The 7390-nt window shown below is 41.8% G+C and overlaps 1 pseudogene; it reads right to left on the bottom strand.

Annotated features, from left to right (window-relative positions):
• Positions 1-3610: 3610 nt before the first annotated feature.
• On the bottom strand, positions 3611-5306 carry LOC141165181 (beta-1,3-galactosyl-O-glycosyl-glycoprotein beta-1,6-N-acetylglucosaminyltransferase 3-like; annotated as a pseudogene).
• Positions 5307-7390: the final 2084 nt, after the last annotated feature.

Here is a 7390-nt window from a genome sequence, read left to right as displayed (position 1 = left end):
GGCACATTTTCACCTTGGCCACGGCCCCGTCCTCTGCATGAACCATCACTAGAACGTCCACTTCCACGTCCCTTGCCACGCGCCTTGCCCATTGTAAATGAAGTAAAATAGCTTACACTTGCACTATCAATGGAAAAAGGGTAATAAAGAGTAGATTAGAACCGTGGAAGAGGAAAATCACAGTTATTGTTTACTGGGGTATGCCACACTTTTTTAAATAGAGATATTTGCGACTGAACAGTGAGCGACACACTCAAACTGCTTTTTTTTTAGATACCAAAGGCCCAAAACTGGATAGTACAGTGATTTGACCCATGGAACTGCGAAACCACACTGGGATGTCGGGCCTACACAAGACTATTTTCAACAGATATATTTTTGTGTCACAACAGTCAGGAGACACTACTGTTTTTCTTTACGGAAAATATACCAAAACCTGAATAATAGAGATTTTTTACCGTGGGATGGCAAAACCACAGTTATTGTTTACTGGGGTATACCACACTTTTTTAAATAGAGATATTTGCGGCTGAACAGTGAGCGACACACTCAAACTGCTTTTTTTTAGATACCAAAGGCCCAAAACTGGATAGTACAGCGATTTGACCCATGGAACTGCGAAACCACACTGGGATGTCGGGCCTACACAAGACTATTTTCAACAGATATATTTTTGTGTCACAACAGTCAGGAGACACTACTGTTTTTCTTTACGGAAAATATACCAAAACCTGAATAATAGAGATTTTTTACCGTGGGATGGCAAAACCACAGTTATTGTTTACTGGGGTATACCACACTTTTTTAAATAGAGATATTTGTGGCTGAACAGTGAGCAACACACTCAAGCTGCTTTTTTTTTAGATACCAAAGGCCCAAAACTGGATAGTACAGCGATTTGACCCATGGAACTGCGAAACCACACTGGGATGTCGGGCCTACACAAGACTATTTTCAACAGATATATTTTTGTGTCACAACAGTCAGGAGACACTACTGTTTTTCATTACGGAAAAAACTACCAAAAGCTGAATAATAGAGATTTTTTACCGTGGGATGGCAAAACCATAATTATTGTTTACTGGGGTATACCATACTTTTTTAAATAGAGATATTTGTGGCTGAACAGTGAGCGACACACTCAAACTGCTTTTTTTTTAGATACCAAAGGCCCAAAACTGGATAGTACAGCGATTTGACCCGTGGAACTGCGAAACCACACTGGGATGTCGGGCCTACACAAGACTATTTTCAACAGATATATTTTTGTGTCACAACAGTCAGGAGACACTACTGTTTTTCTTTACGGAAAAAACTACCAAAAGCTGAATAATAGAGATTTTTTACCGTGGGATGGCAAAACCACAGTTATTGTTTACTGGGGTATACCACACTTTTTTAAATAGAGATATTTGCGGCTGAACAGTGAGCGACACACTCAAGCTGCTTTTTTTTTAGATACCAAAGGCCCAAAACTGGATAGTACAGCGATTTGACCCATGGAACTGCGAAACCACACTGGGATGTCGGGCCTACACAAGACTATTTTCAACAGATATATTTTTGTGTCACAACAGTCAGGAGACACTACTGTTTTTCATTACGGAAAAAACTACCAAAAGCTGAATAATAGAGATTTTTTACCGTGGGATGGCAAAACCACAATTATTGTTTACTGGGGTATACCATACTTTTTTAAATAGAGATATTTGCGGCTGAACAGTGAGCGACACACTCAAACTGCTTTTTTTTTAGATACCAAAGGCCCAAAACTGGATAGTACAGCGATTTGACCCGTGGAACTGCGAAACCACACTGGGATGTCGGGCTTACACAAGACTATTTTCAACAGATATATTTTTGTGTCACAACAGTCAGGAGACACTACAGTTTTTCTTTACGGAAAAAACTACCAAAAGCTGAATAATAGAGATTTTTTACCGTGGGATGGCAAAACCACAGTTATTGTTTACTGTGGTATACCACACTTTTTTAAATAGAGATATTTGCGGCTGAACAGTGAGCGACACACTCAAACTGCTTTTTTTTTTTATACCAAAGGCCCAAAACTGGATAGTACAGCGATTTGACCCATGGAACTGCGAAACCACACTGGGATGTCGAGCCTACACAAGACTACTTTTAACAGATATATTTTTGTGTCACAACAGTCAGGAGACACTACTTTTTTTCTTTACGGAAAATATACCAAAACCTGAATAATAGAGATTTTTTACCGTGGGATGGCAAAACCACAGTTATTGTTTACTGGGGTATACCAGACTTTTTTAAATATATAGATTTGCGGCTGAACAGTGAGCGACACACTCAAACTGTTTTTTTTTTTAGATACAAATGGCCCAAAATGGATAATACAGAGGTTTGAACCGTGGAAGTGCAAAACAACACTTCTGTTTCTCTAGCCTACACCAGACTATTTTCAACAGTTATATTTGTGTCTGAAAAATCAGAGACACGCTTTTTTTGGGGGGCGGGGGGGACACACCAAAAGGTTAATAAGACGGGTATTTGTACAGTGTGAAGGAGGAAAAAAAAAGTAGGATTTAGATGAAAAAAAAAGGATTTTTCCTGGCTCCCGACACCTGGTGCCAAGTCCAGCAATTTCAGCAACAGGAGCACACAGGACTGTAATGCAGCGTTTGCTGGTATAACCACTGTGTCTCCTATACAGCCTGCCTGCCTGGTATCTGGGATGGATATTAGTCCTGAAAAGGACTGTTTTTTGTTCTGGCAGCCTTTACAGACCCTACACTAACTATTTTGCAGTTTATATCTCTCCCTAAATCAGCCGTGCTGTCCCTACACTGTCTAATCCGGAGCGACTGTGTCCAAGATGGCGGCGCCCTGTTTTAAATACTCGAGGTGACGCTGTGCGGCCAGCCAATCACTGTAATGCCCACAACCAACATGGCTGCAGCATTACAGTGACTGGCTAGCAATCCCTGCATGTTCATTGGCTCTGTAAAGAGCGCCAAACATGCAGGGCGGAGACCCAAGCTCCCGCCCGAGTAACCCGGAAATGCTTGGTGCTCGCCGAACATCCCGAGTAGCGTGATGCTCGGGCGAGTGCCGAGCAGTGTCGAGCATGTTCGCTCAACACTAGAGAAGATCTGTATGGAGGAGGGGGCCAGAATCCCTGCTGCAGTGTTTGCAAACTTGGTCAAGAACTACAGGAAATGTCTGACCTCTGCAATTGTAAACAAAGGTTTCTGTACAAAATATTAAGTTCTATTTTTCTATTGTATCAAATACTTATTTCATGCAATAAAATGAAAATTAATTATGTAAAATCATATAATGTGATTTTCTGTTTTTTTTTTTAAGATTCTGTCTCTCACAGTTGAAGTGTACCTATGATAAAAATTACAGACCTCTCCATTCTTTGTAGATGGGAAAACTTGCAAAATCAGCAGTGTATCAAATACTTATATTCCCCACTGTATAGATCATTGTAGTAGTAATTCAGGGAGTACATAGTATATGGGACATATCATCACTGGAGCCACACAGAATTAGACATGGATTTTATACAGTTATAAAGATAATGTGATGTATTTGTGTCTCTGGTGCAGTAAAAAACTTGACCCTGTATAAAAAAACATTTATAATATGTGATACATAGTATTTTCTTTTTTTCTTATGGCAATCAAGACAAACAAGTGGTTTTGTTAGATCACTAGACCGTCCACCATAAAAACAGGTGAATAATGTATTCAAGATTACAGCATTGTGGGCTGTGAAATAATTTACCTTTAGACTTGCGTGAACATTATAAATCTCTTTTAAAAATTGTTTTATGTCTTAAATACTCCTCCATGCAGAATATAGCAATGTTATCTACTTCTGGGTCAAATTTGTTGGCCAGAAAATGATGTTGCTTAAGTATCCAGCTCAGATCTTCTGCACCATATACACATACAGCCCTTTTATAGGCTCCTGTACAAGGAGGGTAGGCAGCTCCTTTATGTATTTCCCCATCATTATATGACCACTTCACCATTCTAGCCATTGCATTCATGTCTGAAAGTTCATATTTGTCATTGTGAGGAGACGAGCCTGGCACACCAGGCATTCGGTTTAATGTAGCCCAGAGATGTTCATCTGGACTATAAGTATCTTTGACCCAGTCTATAAGTTTTTGTGCCTGTGGGTCTTCAAATATGTACTTTACAAAGGCAATGGATACCACAAAATAGGCATTTCCTGTAAACATGGGGGTCTTATTTGGTGGGGGCAGTTTTTCAGAACTGGTCCCAAAAATATAATCACCTTGAACTTTATGATGAAATTTCCAGCGTCCTTGTTAGGCTTGTGATGGCTTCTCCGATTCCATGCTATGTTTTCCATTTAAAGTTTTGAGAGCTCTCACAATCTCAGCGTTTGTCTTCAATGGGAAATCTGTCCCACAAGTATTCAGCAAGTACTTCCATGGAACACTGCTTTTCAGCAGATCCTCCATACAGTTAATATCAGCCTGTACTCTTGACCATGATGCATAGACCACCCTCACCAGTTTAGATGACACAAACACATTATCAAAGCAAGAGATGATGGCTCTAACGGCAGCCTTGAACTGTTCTGTTGACTTTTCATCCATATGGACGCAATAAATATTTTGAGGGGCATAAATGGCTCTTAAAAGTCGTTCAAACATATCAATTTTATCATGTACTACCATGGAATATGCAATAGGAAAGTCCTCTTCCTCTTTACTTATAGGAATAGTGATATATTTTCTGAACTCTTTAAAGTGTTGGCAGTCATAAATTATGTTCATGTAATGCTCTTCCTTTAAATAGTTATATTTTCCTTTTAAGGCTTCATTCAATTTTAGCCCCTGATTAACAGCATCAGGATCCCCTTTAATAATCTTTGAACAATTAAGCTCACCTTGATCTTGAGGTCTTAGGCTAAGCAGATCATAAAGTCCATGTCTGCAGTACTGTTTCCTGGCATTGCTCACTTTATCTTCTAGATCTTCCAGTGTGCATGGAGTAGGCATATATTTAATCAACATAGTGCCAGACAAAGCCAAAAGTGCCAAAAACAGAAGCCTGTGGAAATGAGTTGATCTTCTTCGCTTGCAGTCACAGAGAATCATTTCCAAGAATCCTTAAAAGACAAGCTTTGCAAAACTGGCTGTGCCAAGCTAAAGCAGTATTCCTGGTGTGTAAGTAATATTCCACCTGTACTATCCAGATGCTTGCAACTTCAGATTACTGATTCCTCTAGTGTTGAAATAAGTAACACTTTGGAAGTCTTTATATATCCAGGTGCCTTTTACTGAATGTGTCACTGATGTGCAATCATCATTCATTTCACATATTATGCAAACAAAGGTTCCGTGTTCCCTCCCACATGATTTGGAAGTGCCAGACTGATTGTCTTCTTCTTTAAAGTAAATTCAGGTTGAAGCAGAGATTATGGATAGACTACTAAAGTATGGGCACAATCAATTTTTATATTTATTATGAACCTACAATACTGGAAAATCATTGCTAGATAAGAGTTCTTATATATTAGTGTGGATGTAACAATGTATTTTTACTAGTGTTGAGCACTAAAATGCTCGGGTGCTCGAAGCTCGGGCCGAGCTCACCGTGATACTCGGGTGCTCGACCCGAGCAACAAGCCCAATGTTAGTCTATGGGAGACCGAGCATTTTTGCGGCAGCACCCCTGGCAGTCTGTAGAAAGCCCCTACAAAGTGCCCAAAACGATAGTGACAGTGCTCAAATGACATGGGGACAGCATGGGGATCGCCCCAGGAAGCATTTCTGACCCCCAGGTCACTGCTGTCAACAACGTGGTCAGAGGTATTAAGCCACTTTTATGGGCTCACAATAAAACGTTCAAAAACGAAACTGAAACTGTTTTCCTGTGACGGGTATTTTTACAGTCTGACTGAGGGGAAAAAAAAAAAGAGGATTTAGATAGAAAAAAAAGGATTTTTCCTGGCCCCTGAGACCTGGGGCTAAGTCTAGCAATTTGAGCAGCAGCAGCACACAGGACTGTAATGCAGTGTTTGTTGGTATAGCCACTGCGTCTCCTATACAGCCTGCCTGCCTGATATCTGGGATGGATATTAGTCCTCAGAAGGACTGCTTGTTTGATTTTGCAGGTTTTAGAGACTCTACGCTACCTATTTTGCAGTATAAATCTCTCCCTAGCTCAGCAGCACTCTCCCTACACTGTCCGATCCGGAGCGACTGTGTCCAAGATGGCGACGCCCTGTTTTAAATACTCAAGGTGACGCTGTGCGGCCAGCCAATCACTGTAATGCCCACAACCAACATGGCTGTGGCATTACAGTGACTGGCTGGCAATCCCTGCATGTTCATTGGCTCTGTAAAGAGCGCCAAACATGCAGGGCAGAGACCCAAGCTCCCGCCCGAGTAACCCAAAAATGCTCGGTGCTCGCCGAACATCCCGAGTAGTGAGATGCTCGGGCGAGTACCGAGCAGTGTCGAGCATGCTCGCTCAACACTAATTTCTACCAATACAATATATACAATGTCTCACTTTTTACCATATGAATGCCCACAAATGTTCTCTAAGTGTTACTTTATGAATGGAAGAAAAAAGGGGGGATTTAAGTCAGCTCACCCATTGTAGAATCCAAGGCATGGATCACCAGCAGTGCAGCAGGAAAACCAATCGTTAGCAGAATAGATCCAGCCTCAGAAGTATGTAAAATCCAAGTTTTATTAGATAAAGATTAAAAAACATGTATCTCATGGCAATATGTCACAGCCCTAGAAGATGGAGAGAAAATTCTTGGGCAGACACGTTTCAGACCATAGGAGTGCACTTTACCTGGATTGGTGCAAACACGTCAGGTGACGTAGACCGGAAACAATATATTAAATTTGACCACATAGTCGCCATAGATTGATATGACTTAATCCGAACCTCACACCTCCGCCTCCAAGACTTCTCTCATGTCACGCCAGTTTTCTGGAATGCACTGCCCCAAACGATCCGACTGATAGCTAGCCCCCATGGCTTCAAACGCGCCTTTGTGGCACCCCAGGGGTCCAGTTGCCACACTAGCATTGCCTCCCTCACAAGAGGTGATGCCATGCCTGGAAGCAATCAGGGGTCCCCTAATCAGGTTTTACTAAGCATGCAACACTTTCCTGGCTCCAGACCAGCAATGGGAGTTCCTCCCCTTGGCAACTGGGATCTGGGGGCGGGGTTAGTTAGACTTAGTGTGAGGAGTTGAAGTCAGGACGTCGACGAGAGAGGAGCTGGGGAGTGGAGATGCACGGCAGTTCACCCCAGAAGGAACCAACACAGAAGAACCGGACACCGGAGTCCAAGGCTGTGGGGCACTGAAGGCCCAGCAGCAGACACCGGAGGGCAGGAGA

The sequence above is a fragment of the Phyllobates terribilis genome, unplaced genomic scaffold (assembly GCF_046119375.1).
Source record: "Phyllobates terribilis strain yellow unplaced genomic scaffold, ASM4611937v1 Scaffold_11__3_contigs__length_659146591, whole genome shotgun sequence".
Lineage (NCBI taxonomy): Eukaryota > Metazoa > Chordata > Amphibia > Anura > Dendrobatidae > Phyllobates > Phyllobates terribilis.
The sequence above is the reverse complement of the archived record's forward strand: the minus strand, read 5'-3'. Positions and strand labels throughout refer to the sequence as shown.